This window comes from Felis catus, chromosome C2 (genome assembly GCF_018350175.1).
Source record: "Felis catus isolate Fca126 chromosome C2, F.catus_Fca126_mat1.0, whole genome shotgun sequence".
NCBI classification, from domain to species: Eukaryota; Metazoa; Chordata; class Mammalia; order Carnivora; family Felidae; genus Felis; species Felis catus.
The window spans coordinates 73,961,266-73,979,630 of record NC_058376.1 but is presented as its reverse complement, the minus strand read 5'-3'; the positions used below and the strand labels follow the sequence as shown (position 1 = coordinate 73,979,630).

General features: G+C 44.8%; 1 protein-coding gene across 7 annotated transcripts in view; it reads right to left on the bottom strand.

Annotated features, from left to right (window-relative positions):
- Nucleotides 1-18,365, bottom strand: part of ATP13A3 (ATPase 13A3) — a 146,552-nt gene that overhangs the window by 86,384 nt on the left and 41,803 nt on the right. For 5 of the 7 annotated variants that reach the window (XM_019839963.3, XM_011285878.4, XM_019839966.3 and 2 more), the window contains exons 1-2: nucleotides 3,212-3,351; nucleotides 2,405-2,448 (exon numbers count right to left, since the gene is read on the bottom strand). The exons of the other annotated variants lie outside the window; for them this stretch is intronic. The gene's annotated coding sequence lies outside the window, so the exon portion shown is untranslated. Of the gene's footprint in view, nucleotides 1-2,404; nucleotides 2,449-3,211; nucleotides 3,352-18,365 lie in introns of those variants that run through there. 7 annotated transcript variants of the gene reach the window in all.

The following is an 18,365-nucleotide window of genomic DNA, read 5'->3' as shown; positions in this document are numbered from 1 at the left end:
TATTTCCTTGTTTCTTGCATGTTTCCTGGACTAGTGAGATGGGTTAATTAGAACATGGTTTTGGTGACTACAGATTTATTCTCTCCATAAGCCAGTTAGCTTCATTTCACACAAACTATGTTCCAAAACCAAAGATCAAATCCCATCAGCTATCTCTTGGATGCAGATTTAATCAGATGAGCTCTACAGTACATTCAGAATGCATCCCATCACTGGAACAAACTTTCTGGTGATGTATCAGGTACATGTCAGGCACTGGATTATCTTCTTCTAACATAACACTGTGAATTGGTTTAAGAGTACGGGTCTTCAACAAGTGATAAGCTGCTAACTGCTATTCAATTTAGGTTCCATTCACAAAGTCTTCCACTTACTACTTATAGTTTAGGTTATCAAGTTTACCAGTGAACAGAACCCAGCATGAGATAAAGCACGTAATCAAGAGCCTTTTAAAATTCTATTTTTTAGCAACTACAACCATTTTACTGTCATTCACAAGTATAAAGTTACTTCCACCATCACCCAGACCATTGGGAAAAAATACAGAATAAAGACAGTTTCACAGGATGTCCCCATATCACTGATCGTAGCCCATCTCCTAGGACAACTATTAATCTTGGGAATAAGGTATGCTCACATTTTAAATTGAGAAAATTGAGAAATTGTTATATTCACAAGTGGTTACAAAACCATGTTACAGAAGCATAACCTGATTTAGTATATGAAATGCAAGAGGGAAATGGAGAATACAAGTGCTCAGTTAATCCTCAAAACCTGCTAAGGTAAGTATGAGTATTCATTTTTAATTAAAAAAAAAAAAAAAAAGAAGTAGAAGATGATGATGATGATGATGAAGAAGAAGAAGAAGAAGAAGAAGATCAGGAAGTTAAGCGACTTAGAATACAAAGGACTTTGAAGACAGCCAGAACCCTAACTCTGTTACCGTATGTAACAAGCAGTTTCTGTTTCTAGGTTCATCATGCTAGCTGTACGTGACTCTAAGCAACTTAACATCTCTGAATCTCAAGTTTCCCATCTGTAAAACAGGGTTTAAATGCATTAATTCATGTCAAGTGTTAAATTCAAAGTTTACCATATAATGAGCTTACTCAGTAACTATCAGCACTGGTCAAACAACTAGTTATGAAAAGTCAAAAATCAAACTCCAGTATGATTTCCCATGTCCATGCTTTCTCTACAATATGTTGTAGCTGCCAACACACAGTTATTATCCACCTAAGAATCCATATTCGAACTATAACATAGGCAGGAAACTGATACTACCTAAATGAGAGAACTATTAAAGGTTAACTAAACCAACACAAGTATTCTAGCTCTAACATGTAATAAGCAAAACCAGGTAGAAACTCATCAGAAGATAATGTTTAGACATTCAGGCTTACAGAGCTTTGTTCTAATTACTATAAAACTATTTTTCCTATCTATGTAGTTTATCCTATTTATCTCAAATCAGCTACAAATTAAAATTTTAATTACCTGGCATACCCCAAATAAAGCATCCTGGTTGACCTAGACAAAGAAATCAGCCCTCCTACTACATAATTTGAACACTGCATCAAATCAAAGCCTGTCAACTGTATTTTCAAAATAAACTGCTACTCAATATTTTCATTTATAACTCTACTACTTATAAATTGAAACAACCAGTGCCATCACTTTTCCAACCCAATGCCTTGTGCAAACACAAGCTTTGCTGTTCTAACTACATTCAAAAATCTCAACTGTCTCACTCTCACCTGATCTAACAGTGGATGATGCAAAGGCAAGGAGAGTAGCAAAAGTAAACTTCCATGACAATTATTAATAATAGGCTTACTACCTGAAACTTCCAGTAACTGATCTGCTTAAAAAAAAAAAAAAAAAAAAAAAGGATTGCTAAACCAGAATGGGATGCCCACATGCATTTATTTTGGCAACTGTAGCCTATAGCCTATTCCGCAAAGTAACAATCCTCCTGAGAAAAGACTGCCCCATATATTCCAGTGAAACAAAATTAATATATGTGCCTTGGTAAAGAGGCTGAGTTGTAACCAAAGGTAAAACACTTTTAACTATGAAATCACTCTTTAAAAGACAATGAATCAGAACACGTTCACTTTAGCAACAAAGCCTTTAAAAGACAGTATTCATTTTGCAATAATCTTTAACTTTCCTGCATTTCTTGGATTTTTACAAAAGTCTAACTTCCTGACTCATAGATCTAAAATAGTCATCATGTACACAAATGTTCTACTTATTCAGTTCAGAATCATACGTAGGCAACACAGGATTCTGTTTCTAGGTTTACAACTCCATACCCATTCATTTTGCACTAATATAACCACTAAATATAGCTCTAAGACACTGACGATTAAAAGGAGTTAATTACGTGAGTGATTCATACCTCCTATGTCCAGACACCAAGATCCAAGGATGTTCCTGTCAGATCTATGGGAAGAGGAAATGATAAACACCTGTCACAAAAGCTTTCCCAACTGGGAAGCCCCGCACGGAGCTGTCAATCTTCAATCCATTCCCTCCGCCACAGCCCCCTCAAAAGAGGTCATAACATCTACCAAGCCTAACTATGCGAAGGTAATGGGGGAGATGTTAAGGCCGTAGAGAGCGCGGCCGCGCAAGTACTGGACGAGAGGACCCTGGCTTTTTCTGCGGCTCGCTTACAGAGTCAAAGTGAGAAGCCTTGAGCAATTCAGAAGTCACTTTTCCTCTCTGGGCCTCACTGAGTTACCCGTAAAATGCGGTGATTGGCAAGAAGCTCCCACTACTCGGAGGCTAAGGACGAACTCAAGATCCCTTCGGGCAGCACCCGCAGAAACACAGAAGCGCCGGCCCTTCGACCACACCATCTCCGGGACTTTCGCAAAGGGCTGGACCACCATCCCTCTCCCAAGTCCCAGCACACACTCGCCGGCCCCGCAGGCAGCGTGTCCAACCCAGGCCTTCACACCCACAACGTGGGTGTCTCCTCCTCGCCTCACCTGTCCCAGACACACATTCCGCGGTCTTAGCGCTCCGCTCCCCACCCCGCTCACCTCCCCCGGGAACGGATGCCGGATTCCGGCCCGAGGAGCCGACCAGAAGCCCTCCTTGTACCCGCCACCCCCGACAACCCCCTTCACCTCCTTCAACCCCTCGCCATCACCACCACCCACACCCCTAGCCTGCGTCCCGGGAAAGCCCGACCACTCACCCGCCGCCGCTGCGCCGTCTCCTCGCCGGCCTCCCGGCCGAAGCAGCCGAGGGACCGCGGGGAGCCGGGGCCCGGGCCCGCCGCTGTCGCCGCCGCCGCCTCGCCTCAGCCCAGCCCCATCGCCCTCGGCCGGCGCCGGCGGCCGCGGGTCGCTCGGGCTCGAGGCGCCGCCGCCGCCGCGCGCTGCGGCTCGGGGTGAGGGGAGGGAGGCGCCGCGGGCAGGCCCGGGCCGCGCCGGGCACAGGGGCGTCCGCGCTCTCCTCCTCGGCGCCCGCGGCGGCGGCGTGCAGCCGGGGCAGAGCGAGAACAAGGGAGGGCGGCGGGGGAGGCTGGCAGGGGAGGGGGGCGGTCTGCACTCCGAAACGGCCTCCCGCCGCCAGCGACGTCGCGAACCCCCCCTCCCCTCCGCCGTGGCGCCCGGATCACGCTGCGGGGAGAGCCGGCGGGCAGGCGGGCAGGCGGGCAGGCGGGCGGGGGAGCGCGCGCTGCGAGCTCGGGACTCCCGCGCCGGATGTGAGGTCACGTGATTGCCTCATCCCCGCGCCGAGGGCGGAGGGGCGCAGAGGGGACGTAAGGGGGCGGGGCCAGCGGAGGCGGGCGGGCCGATGGGGCAGTCCCCGCCCACCTCCCCTTCAGCCCCCTAGGCGGGCGAAGAAAAGAAGGGGAGAAGAGGACCCTTCCAAAGAGCTGGGTGTAGGGGAGAGGAGGCTACCCATAGAGGACGGCGTTTTTTTGGCCTGGAGGAGATGGAGTTTGCCACCCTGGCTGTGCAAAAACAAGATCATAGTCCAAATTCCCATTTAATGAACAGGGAAACTGAGGACCAGTGAGGGGCCTGGAATAGACTTGGCCAGAGTCAAGGTCGAGCAGGAAACTTGTGCTAGAATGCAGAGGAAGCCAGATCCTAGCTCTAATCCAGGCCTCTTTCATTCCTTAACAGCAACGCCTCCCCATCGAAAAACAAACAAAATACTGTAATTCGCCTTTGACAACCGGCTCTGCGCACCCGGCTTCGGGCGGAGGACTGGGGAGCGTACCCAAGAGAAAGCTCCCACGCGCCCACCCCACAGCCTCCGGCGTGAAGGAGTTTCTTCCGATGGTGCTGGAAGCGAATTAAATACTTCCCTCCGCAGAAGCTTTATCTCGGCGCAGGGCCCCGGCCGGATATACAAATCGCGCGTTTGGTTTTCGCGGCGTCCCTTCGGCGACGCGCGCCGGGAGCGCGCCCCGCCACCTGCTGCCTGGGGCTCCAGCAGTCTCTCTGCCCCTAGCCTACCGCGCCCGCTCCGGGGAAGCTGGGCCATCACTATTGTTACTACGCCCTGCGGCTAACAGAACTCTTAGTTGCCTAAACGCGAGAAAGGGACGGGATGGCACGCGCCCTACCCCTGGTCCACCGCACTTTCGGGATACGTCGCAGGAAGCATTCAGCCTCTGGTTCGAAGCACATGGTGACACTTCTCAGGGGCTACTTACTACCCGGCTCCCTCCGCGACATATGGTGACACATCATCTGAGACAGCACACTGCCCCCGAGTTTACGGCGCAGATGTCACCTCCCTGGGAGCCAGGAACACGCTACTCCTGGCCCCCTAAATTGTGTGGGGCTGGACAGGTTCCACGAATTTCCTCACGTGGTGTAGAGCGCCCTGGACCTAGTGAGTCCACATCTCTCTTCACAACCCCTGGGCGCAGTCTCACCGGGGTGTGTGTGTGTGTGTGTGTGTGTGTGTGTGTGTGTGTGTGTGTGTGTTTCAAACCTCACACTATTCAAATGATTACAGGAGATAAAAGGTGTGGAAGTTGGCAAACTGTAAGAAGCTCGCTAGGTGGGATTGAGCCCTTAAAGCCTCCTCCCTCACCTCTCACGGCTCCTTGGCTCCAGGCTGTTTCCCCTCCGCCTTTAAAAAGTTCAGGTCTCTCAAGTCTAAAAACAAAACCGTGGTGCCAGCACTCCGCTCCAAAGTGCCCTCTCCAGCAGGTAGCTTCTAAGTGCTTCTCTGCCTCTCCTGCTGGCCTCTTAATCAATGTCGTCGCGGTCCCTCCCCCTGCCCCTCTCCACTTCCTCATTTCTCAACGCGTGGCAGTCTACTTTTTCTCCCCACACACACTCCCTTCCCTAACCCTGCCCAGGCAAGAGTAACCTCTGATCTTCCTTTTCCCAAAGCGGGCAGGTACTCCTCAGGCCTAACTCTCTGGATCTTTCTGCTACGTTTGACACCTCAAGATGAGTCTCACCTTCTGGAATCTCAATGCTCCCTCAGGTTCCAAGGGTGTGTGCTCTCCTAATTCTCACATTCGCAGTAAATAAGGCCCCTGCCTCCTCTGATGACATCCTTCAGTGACACCAATTGTGACTCTGCACCTTAAATGAGAGCCTCCCCATAAGCTCCTGTCACTCCACTCTTCTGGGGACTACCTCCATCCTCACGTTTCAACTACCCAATCAGCCATCTCCAGCCCAGACCTCTTTCACAAAAACTAGACCCAAATATCCAGCTGCCTGCCTGGCAGCCCATCACACAGGCACCCCAAAGTCAGCACAGCAGGGAGTGAGCCCATCCCACTAGCTCCATCTCAGCCCCTCCCTCAGCTGTCCACACCACCACCTACTGCCATCAGAATTAGAAAGTTGGGCATGAGTCATTCTTGATTCAGCCCTTTGCCTTATCCAGTAACCCAGTTATCCAGTAACCTTATCTATTTCACCTCCTTAATAAGCCCGAACCCCTACCTCCTACAGGCTCCAGCCATCCTTTGTAGCAGCCTCCTTCAGACAAACTTGTCCTCCACTCAGCCTCCAGAGTGAACTATCTGAAATGCGCTTTCACTGAAAATGCTGCAGAGGTTCCCCAGGCTTCTGGCTGCAAGTGTACCTCCAAGGCATCCAGCATGACCCTGTCAACGCATTAAGGCTTTTGAAAGACCCCCCAAAGAGCCCCCCCAGACCTCAAGAAGCAGCCAAAATCCCCAGAGCAAGGCCACACACAGCAGGGCAAGGGAAAACTGTAGGAAGAAAAAAAGTAATTGAATATATCAAGAAATTCCCTGCTACAGACCTTCTGGGTATGCAAGGAGAGAATTTGGATACTGACTGGAGGAGATGCTGAGTCACTAGGAAAAGCTTGAGTGTGTTTATACGCTGAGGGGAAAGACGGAGCCAGAAAAGGAAGAGAAGCCCAAGAAGAGTCGAAAAAGAGTGGAGCGAGTCCTGAGAAGTTCTGGGAGGCTTGCTGATTTTCCGCCCATGATGATTCTGGGCCCAGCAACTGCTCACGAAGGGCCCAGCCCCTCCCTCCTCGATCCTGCTCCTTCTTTAAGCCCCAAGCCATGATCACAGCACCAAATAGACAACAATCCTCCCAGTAAGCTCTAACTTTACCTTCCATAAGGACTGTCTGGCTTCTCCTCCACCCTCAAAACCCCTTTCCTGCTTGCCTCTGGCATTCACCATCACCTCCCCACCAAGATCACCAAGAGGGAACATCCACACATTCACTGCACCTGGTGTCTCTCCCTCATTCCAGCTTTTGGAGAGGGGCAGGGCCTGCTCCTGAGAGAGCCCACCCTTTGTAGGTCCCGTCCTGAGCCTCCCAAAGGTCACACTGTTGCCTACTCCAGCTGATACTTCTCAGACCTTATCTTTCAAGCTGGTTCTTCAGCATTTTTCTCCTACTCTGGAGACAAGTTTCTCCCAGTTTCCATAGCTTGCTTCTGGAACTCCCTTTTGTTTACTCCCTCTCAACTTATGGTGGTGTCTCCTCTATCCTACCTTTCAGTGGTGCTGGGGCCCAGGCTCACGTTCAGGCTCAAGAGTGCATGTGTCTCTCTACACAAATTTTTGTTTGTTTAATTTGTCATCTATCAACTTCACAAGAATTGTGGGTGGGCTTCACGGGTCTACAAATTCCTTAAACTTCAAAGCAAAAACTTTTATTATAAAAGGGAGAAGTGTAGTTTTCATCAGCTTCTCAAAGGTGTTTGGGACACCCAGAAAGGATAAGAGCACTGACCCATATGCAGTCCCCCCGGGTGACCTCTCCACCATGGCTGTAGCTAACATCTGCATACCTGTAACCCCTGTCTCTCTTCAGAGTCCCTGGGCCATATGTCCCGATCATCTTCGCATGATGTCTCACTCCTACCTCATAAACTCACTTATCCAAAACTCAACTCTTGCCCTTCTTCCCCAAACCAGCTATTTTCCCAGGTGTCTTGACTTCAGCAAAAGGCACCCACTGCTCACTCCAGAAACCTGGCAGTAGTCTTTTCCAATCCAATACCAAACCCATTTCACATCCTTCCACATCTCTCCATTTCAACTGCTATTAGAAAAACCCAAGCCACCTCCATTGCTCACCTGGGATGCTGCCTTAGCCTCCAACTAATTCCCCTACTTTCACCCTTAACTCCTTTCCAATCCATTCTCACATAGCAGCCAGGGTGTATTACCGTGTGGGACTTGGAGCACAGCTCTTGATGGAGGCCCCAGTTCACGGAGAATAAAATGTGAGTTATCTTTGACGTACAAGGTCCAGTGTTGGAAGTGGCCTGCCTCGCTGGCACTCCTCCACCATCACTCTCCTTATACCCCAGCTCTCCTTCCCCACCTCACCTCATTCCAACCATAGTTGCACCTTCTTTCAGTTCCGCAAACACACCAAACTCTTTCCTGCCTCTGAGCCTTTGCAAAACCTGTTCTTTCTGCCTCTTCCCTTTTTTTCCTTGCCTGGCTAACTCTTACAAATTCAGCTCTTGGTTTAAATGCGTATGCATCAGTTCCCGAGAAAGGCCTTTCCTGGCCACTCATTCTTTCCTTTATTTTCTGATGACCTCCATTTGTTTTCTTTATAACCATTATCACAATTACCTGCAAGTTTATGTATGTATGTAACACCTGTCTCTCCCACCAGACCAGATGAGAACCAGTTGCAGCTCCAGAATTTTTCTAGAAGGAGCTTAAAAGTGGCAATCTTTGGGGTGCCTGGGTGGCTCAGTCAGTTAAGCATCTGACCCTTGATATATCACCTCATAGCATGATCTCACATTTTGTGGAATTGGACCCCGTGTCGGTCTTTGCACTGACAGCACGGAGCCTGCTTGGGATTCTCTCTCTCTCCCTCTCTCTCTCCCTCTCTCTGTCTATAAACAAACAAACAAACAGACAAACAAATTGCATTAAAAACAAAAGTGGCAATCTTTTTGGAAGAGGAAATGAAGGTTTGTCCTGAGGCTGTGTTTGCATGGCACTTTATTAAGAGTGAAAAAGTCGGTTGTCAGTTTTTGTAAATGGGGGAAGGACTTTTGGAATTATGGGAAGAGACACATAAAATATCCCCTCACGCCATCTCTTAGTGCTGCTACTGGCACAGACTGAGTCGATTTGGTTTATTACTTACCCAGCGCTAGATGAAGCCTGGCATATGGTAGATACTCAAATTTTGTAGTTGGGTGAATGAATGCACGAATGAATGAGTGGATGAATTTACAATCTCAAAAATCATCTCTTTCAAACGCCTTTCCTGAATCCCAGGCTAAGAATCTCTCTTCTGTGCATCTCATTCATTACACTTACAACGTTAACGAAGTATCTGTTTAGTGTCTCTATCTTCTATTTGTTTATGTTGTACTCATATTTTTGTTTCTATATTTCTAAATATTTTCATGTGTTATTTGATCATCACAGCGTTGCCAATACTGAAAGTACCAGTTACTGTTTTCTCTATTTTTTGTAGGCGAAGGACCTGGGGGAAATTTACATGTATTATCTCATTTAATCTTGAGAATAATCCTAGGAATTAGGTATTATTATCATCTCTATGGTTACAAATGATATTGAGGAAAGCTTAAAATCTCATCTTACAGAATAGGAAAAGATGTGAAATAACTCATTCAGGTTCCCAGAGCTAGTAAACAACAGCACAGCCGGGATTCAACCCAGGAACTTGGCTCCAGAGCCAACTGTTCCCCAATATGACCAAATGAAGCAATAGTCATTTGTCCTCTAGGATCCAAATTCTTTGGAATATCTGTTGAAGCACCAGATTCTGACTTCCTCATGAGCAAGGACCTAACTAACCCGTCTCTGGGTCCTCAGCGCTTAGCTCTGAGGATAAATGATTATCATTGATTTTCACAACCACTATGTCAGACTAGCAATGGAATGGTTATGATTTCCTTTTTATTTTATTTTTTTTTTTATTTTTGAGACGGAGAACAGGGAACAGGGGAGGGGCAGAGAGAGGGGGAGGGGCAGAGAGAGGGAGGTGGAGTATCTGAAGCATTTAACAGCACTGAGTTAAATGGAGAGCTCAGACCCTCCATGAGATCCTGACCTGAGCTGAAGTCAGATGCTTAACGGACTGAGCCACCCAGGAGTCCCGTGATTCCCATTTTGTAGAAATGAAAAATGAGTTTCACAACTTCACAAGAGGAAGCGACTTGTCTAATTGTCCTTTTGACTGACTCTCACTCCCTTTTGTATTTCCTCTGCTGCTTCCTTAAAAGGTTAGAGGACATGTGTTTAGATTAGAAAGACTTTACCTTAAGAAAGACTGGGGGGAAAACACCACAGCACTCACTGCCTTCCATAGAAAGAGCAGCCATTAAAAGTTCTTTGATTATGACGTTTGCCTAACAAGCTTTCCTTCCTTTAGCTCCTCCTAAGCTATTCTGTCCCCATTTAGCTTGAACCATGCAGGGGTGTGTGTGTGTGTGTGTGTGTGTGTGTGTGTGTGTGTGTGTGTGTGTGTGTGTGTGTGTTAGAACAGGAACAGGGAGCAGAGCTGTGAGTCAGATGTCTAGAAATCAGAGTCCAGGAACTACCACGGACCTGTTTCTGTTGCTGAGCAAAGTATGTAATCTTTTTTGCCTGTGACATGAAAGAAAAGCCAGGGGCCCCAAATTCTTCTCGGGCCATGGTGCCCTGGAATCTAGTGGGTCACATGACACTGAATATTATTCACCAACTCACTGTTTAAGACGTAGGGCCCTGCTGGAGGAGTGCTCACTGATGGCATAGAGCCAGTCACGTGTTAATAAACCAGTCCTCCAAGAGGAAAACAGCCCAGATTTCTAGCACCTGCCAATTTCCTGGTGTAAATACTCCCACTACGGCCAATTTCGGGCTACCGACAGTTTCAGCTGCTCACAAAATTCCCGAAAATTTAGCAATCTGCTCTAATGAGCCAACACAAACCAGCTCCAACACACCGCTGCTTACAGTAACTCCTCATGTGGATGAGGAGAGAGGAAAAATACAAACAGCCCTTTAAACGATGGTTTTAGGGACAAGACCTACCTCATAGGCTGTTACAGAGAACTTCCCTGTATTTAGATATAATGATTTCACCTCTGCTGAGTAAAGAGCAATTGTATTGAAGAGAGGAAAACCGGGTTCAAGACTTAGCCTTCTTAGAAGTAACATATTTCTTTGAATTTCAATTTTAATGTAAATAATATTACCTACTCCACAGGATAGTTAATTATCTAACAAACACTTATATGGCATTTACTATCGGCCGGACACTATTTAGTACTTTACAAATACACTAATTTAATCTTTAAAATAACAAGGTAGGGTAAATACTATGATCAAATTAGAGATAAAAGGACCAAAGCACAGAGAAGTTAACTAAGTTCTCTAAGGTCACACAGCTAGCAAATAGTAGAGGCAGGATTTGAACCTGGCTCCAGAGTCCGTGCTTTTAGCCTCTAGAACCCCAAGTTGTTTTTATAAACAGAGTTTTATTGGAACACAGCCATGCTCACTCGCTTACATATTATCTGTGGCTGCTTTTGTGATTCAACAGGAGAGTTGAATAGTCGTGACAGACCCTATATGACCTACAAAGCCCAAAATATTTACTTTCTGGACCTTTATAAAAAAAAAAAAAGTTGTCTGTCCCCTGCTGTATGATATCCTGCCTCTTTGTATGAGGTGAGACTATAGTCCCCAATCTTGAGCTGGTTCTGAAATTGTATTCTTAGCCAATAAGATCATACAGAAATAATGTCAAGATTGTAACTGTATGGGGGCGCCTGGGGGGCTCAGTCAGTTAAGCATCCGACTTCAGCTCAGGTCATGATCTCACACTCGTGGGTTCGAGCCCCACATCGGGCTCTATGCTGACAGCTCAGAGCCTGGAGCCTGTTTTGGATTCTGTGTCTCCCCTTCTCTCTGCCCTTCCCATGCTCATGCTCTGTCTCTCTCTGTTTCTCAACAGTAAATAAATGTTAAAAAAAATTTTTTTAAAAGATTGTAACTGTACCCCATCATTTGTACTATAACAATTGTATCAGTGAAGTAGCATTAAAATGTAGGCTTCAGAAACAAATGGTCCATGAAAATGTATGTTAATAGAAACATGTATCTCCCTTCATGGGATGCCAACATCTCCAGGTTGGAATTATTTTACAGATTGTTCATCCCAACCCCAACTCTTGGGATTCACTTGGGGAATGCAGTTTCAGGTTTCTGAACTTAATGCTGGAAATCCCTCACGATCATCCCTGGAGTCCTGCCAGCTGATTCCTCTACACAGACATGGGTTTTTTGCACAGCAGAGTCTCTTTTATGGGACTCAGGCCCCAGGCTCACATCTCCACACCTGTCGTTCTGTCTCTGAGGAGTTCCACCACACGGCTGTTTCAAATGCCAAGCAGAGCAGCTCCTCAAAGCCTATCACGCTGGTCTTCTGTGTAGTCATTAAAAACTTCCCCCGACCTTTGCAGCTACTTCTGTGAGTCTCTCAGGGACTAGTCACTTGTGACCTATTTTGAGCTGCAACTTCTGGCTACCAGAGGAAATGAAGACCAAGACTGAGCTACACGTGCTCAACCGTTTCTTTTGCACTCCTGGCACCAAAAAGGACTGGCCCAGTGAAAGGATTGTAGGTCAGATGGGCACCTGGTTGCCCCGCTCAGGTCAGCAGATTTTCATTGCACTCTAAACCATGGGTCAATACGTCAGGATCACTGGAAGGCTGTTTGGTATCTTCCATTTGCTGAAGACAGTTGCTCCCTTAGAGTCATGGAGAAAAAGAACCCGTGTGCTCTCCTTGTTGAGTGTTTTTCCTCAAGGCGGAGATGCCTCCCCAGAATCGGTAAGGCAAGGCGACACCGGCTGAGCTCCTGTGTGCAAGTCCCACTGCCAAAGAATGTCTTTCATAAACATTTCAAAAGTGAGTTGATCCAAAACACACCTCCCCTGTGAGGTTACCTGTAATCTAATCCAGCCTAGGAATCACAGTCCAAACGGCTCGAGGTGCTGCAAATTCCACACAGCTGCGCAAAATGCAAGAGCGCAAGACTTTAAGGTGAAGAACACCAGAAATGTGTCCACATTTCCACACTGTTCTTTGTCACTACACTCCTTGAATGCATTTAAGCAGCCCTTATTACCAGCAAAGACAACCCAAGTGAAACCTCTTGGGGCTTTCCTAAAAAGCCCCTTCACAATTTTTTTAAGTTTCCGTGATTACTCTAAGGTATCTTCAAGTAAATTTATGAACTTAATCTCAGTTTTAAAATACACATACTTTTAAAGAAGTCACAGGAACCTAATGATCTCAACTCTTTAAGAAGTACCTAAAGCTCCTTTAGGTTCCTAAAACACTTGATTTTATCTCTCCATAAGAAATTATGCGTTCCTGAAGGGTGCCTGGCTGGCTAGGTCAGTAGAGCATGTGACTCTTGATCTCAGGGTCATGAGTTCAAGCCTCAGGTTGGGCGTGGAGCCTACTTAAAATAAAAATTAAAAGAAGAAAGAAAAGAAAAGAAGTTATGTGTTCCTAAAAATAAAAATCATGCCCAGTCCATCCTCCTCCATAGCAATCCAGATATTCACAGACTAATTTGCAAGCTCCAAGAGACAAGGTAGGGTCATGTATACACCTTTTTATTGGCCACAACATGTGGCCACAGTAGTAGATGGTCAGTAATTGTTATTGTTGACATACAACCTCCATGAAGATAGGAACTTTCTCTGTTTTGCTCATTCCTATAGGCCCAGCGACTAGAACAACAACCAACAGGTGGTACTACTCAAAAAGTATTGAATAAATTAGCCTATATCCTTAAATGCAGGAGAAGGAGGTTTAGAATTCTTACACATTTTTCAATAACTTTGGTCCTTCTTGTAAGAGTCAGGAATCAATCAGAGAAGTGGAATCAGTAGAAGACATACATTGATATATACTAAAAGATTTATTGCAAGTATTTGGTTGATATGATTATGGGGGCCGGCTAGGCAAGGCTGAAATTTGCAGGGCTGGTCCTCAGGAAGGGCTGACCGGCACTCTTAGATGGAATTTCTTCCTTAGGCAAGCTTCAGCTCTACTTGTAAAGCCTTTCAAATGACTGAATTCGGCTCAACCATATTCTTTTTTTTTTTAATGTTTATTTATTTTTGAGAGAGAGAGAGAGAGGGAGATACAGAATCAGAAGCAGGATCTGAACTGTCTGCACAGAGCCCAACGCAGGGCTGGAACCCACGAAGCTGAGATCATGACCTGAGCTGAAGCAGAAGCTTAACTGACTGAACCACTCAGATGCCCCTCACCCATATTCTTTAGGATATGGTCAATAACATCTACAAAATACCTCCATAGCAACATCTAGATTAGTCTTTAATTGAATAACTGGAGAAATCGCTTAGACAACTTGACACACAAAAAAGACACAGAAAAATCAGTAAATGTAATATACCATGTTAAGAGGATAAAGGACAAAAATCATATGATCATCACAATAGATGCAGAGAAAATACTTGACAAAATGCAGTACCCTATCATGATAAAAACATTCATGCCAAAGTTCATAGCAGCACTATTTATATTAACCAGAAAATGAAAATAATCCAAATGTTCATCAACTGATACATGAAAAAACAAAATACAATATATCCACACAATGGAATATTATTTGGCAATAAAAAATGAAATGTGGATACATGTTGCAACATGGACGAACCTTGAAAACATTATGCAAAACAAAAGAAGTCCATCATGAAAGGCTACGTATTACATGATTCCTTTTCTATGAATTTTCCAAAACAGGCCAGTCCATAGAGATAAAAAGTAGACCAATGTTTGCTAGGACTGGGGTAAGGAGGGAATAAAGAATGAGTGCTAACCTGTATAGGATTTCCTTTTGAGATTATGAAAATATTCTGAAGTCAGATACTGGTGATGGTTTTATAACTGTGAATATGCTATAAACCACTGACTTGTGCACTTCAAAGGGTAATTTTTATGGTATGCGAGTAATATCCCAATAAAGATGTTATGTCTAAAAAAAAGTATATTTGCAAAGGGTTTTAAATAACATAATGAGGGCCATGGCTCAGTAGTGCTTTATTTAAACCTTATATTCCTCCAAGTACCATAATTCAATTCTGTCATTGAATTAGACCATCAGAAGGCTCCAAATGGAATCGTATTTAGTGCCTCACAATCACCCTAACAGCATCACCTGAACGTTTTCCCTATAGTTTTTTTTAACTTTTTTTAAATGTTTATTTATTTTTGAGAGAGAGAGAAAGAGACAGAGCATGAGCAGGGGAGGGGCAGAGAGAGAGGGAGACACGGAATCCGAAGCAGACTCCAGGCTCTGAGCTGTCAGCACAGACCCCAATGTGGGGCTCGAACTCACGAACTATGAGATCATGATCTGAGCTGAAGTCAGACGCTCAACCGACTGAGCCACCCAGGCACCCCTCCCTATAGTGTTTTAAAATCCAAATTGTCATAATAAATAGCTGCATGGAGCTTACTTCTGCACTTTTTTGCACAAATAATAAGAACATTGCCCATCCCATTACTACATCACTATGGTTCTTTGTATTATTACAGAATACTTCATGAAAATTTCATGTTAAGCTTTATTTTAGGAAATGCAATGTCCCTTAGGAATTATCCTTTCTGATAATCAAAACTATACAACTGATTTTAATTTCTATTTTAGCCTGGGAGGAAGCTCAGTTGAACCATAGCAATTATGTCGATCGAAGTAATTAAAATTTTTGTTTCAGTTTTTTTTTTCTTTCTGTTTTTCTTCTCCTATTCATAACCTGCTAACTTAGTGCATGGAATTTTGGTGCAAGTCACCTCAAATCCCAGTATTTATTTGAAGAATTGGTCCAGGATTGTGGACTAAGGTTCAGTACTTAATTGTGCCTCACATTAAATCAGGTTTTTCTATATTGGCACTTTGAGCTAGATCACTTGGAAGTGGGGGTCTGGTGGGGGGTTGCTCTGTGCATTGTAGGATATTTAGCAGCATCTTTGGCCCTCACCCACTAAATATCAGCAGCAGCTCTCCAGTTGGACAATCAAAATGTATTGAGACATTGCCAAATGTCCTCTTGGAGGGCAAAATTGCTCTCAACTGAAAACCACTGCCATTAAATCATCATGGGAAAAAACTGACCATGCCCAACCCCCGCCCAACTCTTCCCAATAACTCTAAGAAGTACTAGAAATTCATCACTGTGGATGGTAGATGATAGATGGACAGACAGACAGATAGATACATAGATTCATACTTTGCTCACTTACTTGAGATGAATCCAGGACACCGCTCCACTTGGTGTCACTCCCTAAAGCAGATCTGTTTCCATATAGATCTTCTCATTTTACAAGGAAAGAATTTTTTTAAGTTTATTCATTTATTTTGAGAGAGAGAGAGAGTGAGAGAGTGTGCAGGAGGGTCAGAGAGAGAGAAAGACAAAATCCCAAGCAGGATCTGCACTGTCAGCATGGACCTTGATGCAGGGCTCAAACTCACAAATCGTGAGATCATGACCTGGCCTGAAACCAAGAGTCAGACACTGCTTAGCCCACTGAGCCACTCAGGCACCCCCAAGGAAAGAACTTCCTTGTCTATTATTTCATGTGAGCCCAACAATCCATTAAAAAGGAAATCATTATTACTCCAATTTTTAGATGAGGAAATTGAAGAGTGAAAATGATCAACTTCAGAGCTAAACTCTAAATTCAGTGCTACTCCCCTCTGTCCATATATCTCCACTATCCCACCCTCATGGGTAGACATGAGGGATGGAGTGCCATAAGGCTAACGATGGTCTTACAAAGTGCCAACAATCTAAAATAGCGATTATTCCAGTCAACACCGAGAAAACAGATTACCGCTTCCCAGATTACATTATACTTTAATTAAAACTCACAAATTTCCATTAGATCTAACTTCCTGTTTACAGAGAATGCAGGGGATAGAAGAATGAGTTAGACACTGGTAGAAAATAACCAAATCCAGAAGTGGGAACATTCTATAGGACAACTAGTCTGAACTCTTTCAAAGTCAGTTCTTGAAAATAAACAATCAAAAAACAAAAGCATGCAGGGAATGTTTTAGAATGAAACAGACCAACAAAACATAACAATCAAATGCAATGTGTGAACCTTGATTGGAATCCTGGTAATATATAAAAGGGATACTTAGAATGAAGGGAATTTTGAGTTTGGGCTGGATATAAGATTGTGGAATCAATCTTGGTGTTCTTAGATGTGATAACGGTATTGTTCTTAATCTGTTTTGTTTTTTTTTCAAGGGTGGTTTTATTAAAACATGGGACAGGACTGGTAGGCAGAAAGAGCGGCCTGATTTTGTTCTTATTCTTTTTTTTTTTTAATTTTTTAAATGTTTACTTAGTTTTTGAGTGAGGGAGAGACAGAGTGTGAGCGAGGAAGGGGCAGAGAGAGAGAGCGAGACACAGAATCCGAAACAGGCTCCAGGCTCTGAGCTGTCAGCACAGAACCTGTCACGGGGCTCAAACCCACAAACTGAGAGATCATGACCTGAGCCAAAGTCTGATGCTTAACCGACTGAGCCACCCAGGTGCCCCTGTTCTTATTCTTAAGAGATACTTGTGGAAAGTATTTTGGGATAAAGTACCATGATATCTGCAATTTTCAAATGGGTTGACAATAGCAAAACAAGATAGATGATAGATAAAGTAGATATGGTAAAATATTAACATTTAAAACATTTACATGGAAGAGGGGAAGGAATTTGTTGTACTATTCTTTCCATTTCTCTGAACATATGAAATATTTTCATAATAGAAAGTTTAAAAAAAGGAAGTTGTGGGGTGCCTGGGTGGCTCAGTCGGTTGAGCATCCGACTTCAGCTCAGGTCATGATCTCACCACTCGTGGGTTCAAGCCCCACGTCGGGCTCTGTGCTGACAGCTCAGAGCCTGGAGCCTGCTTCGGATTCTGTATCTGCCTCTCTCTCTGCACCCGCCCCCCCACTTGCATATGTTCTCTCTCTTGCACTGAAAAATAAACAAAACCATTAAAAAAAATTTTTTTTTAAAAAGGAAGTTGAAGGGAAATTAACAAGAGACATTTTCTGGCTACTTAAATCACATGTAAATGGCTGCCTAAAGTCACAGGACCTTAGAACTGAAAAGAGCCTTAGAAATGATCGAAGCTCTGAAATAGGCCTTGCCCAAGGTCAGGAATTAACTTCGTGGTAGAAAGAAAAGCAAAGTCCAGGTCTGATTCCCAGGTTTCCACTCTGCTTGTTCAAAGAACCAGCCTTTGTTCAATCACCTGACCTCTTCCAGTTTCTGCGTAGACTAGAAAAGCCATCAAACATACTTACGTAGGCCTTCCTGACCGCTTCCCCCCACCTCCTTATCTGATATCCCCTCCTACTATCCTACCCTGGCTCACTCCTTACCTGCCACACGGTCTCCTTGGGGTTCTGCTGACACAGGCAGCACTTGTGGCCTCAGGACCTTTACTCTGGTTGCTCTTTCTTGCAGCTCTTCCTCCAAATGTTTAATTGCCTAACTGCCTCACATTCTCCGCGTATGCTCAGGTCTCTCCATGTGGCAAATCACCTGTTTAATAGTCCAGCCCCCACCCCACCACCCCCAACATCACTTGGCCCTACTGCTTATCTTTTTTCCATAGCACCTGTGTCCTAACACCTATTCAATTTTCTTATTTATTATGCTTTTTTGTTTATGGTCAGTTTTCCCCGTTAGAAAATAAGCTCCACAAGAGCAGAGATCTTTGTTTTATCTACTGATAAATCCCAAGTGCTTACAGCAGTGCCTGGTACACAGAAGCTATTCAATACTGGAAATGTTGGTTGCATGAATGAATGTTCTTTCGCTGCAACTC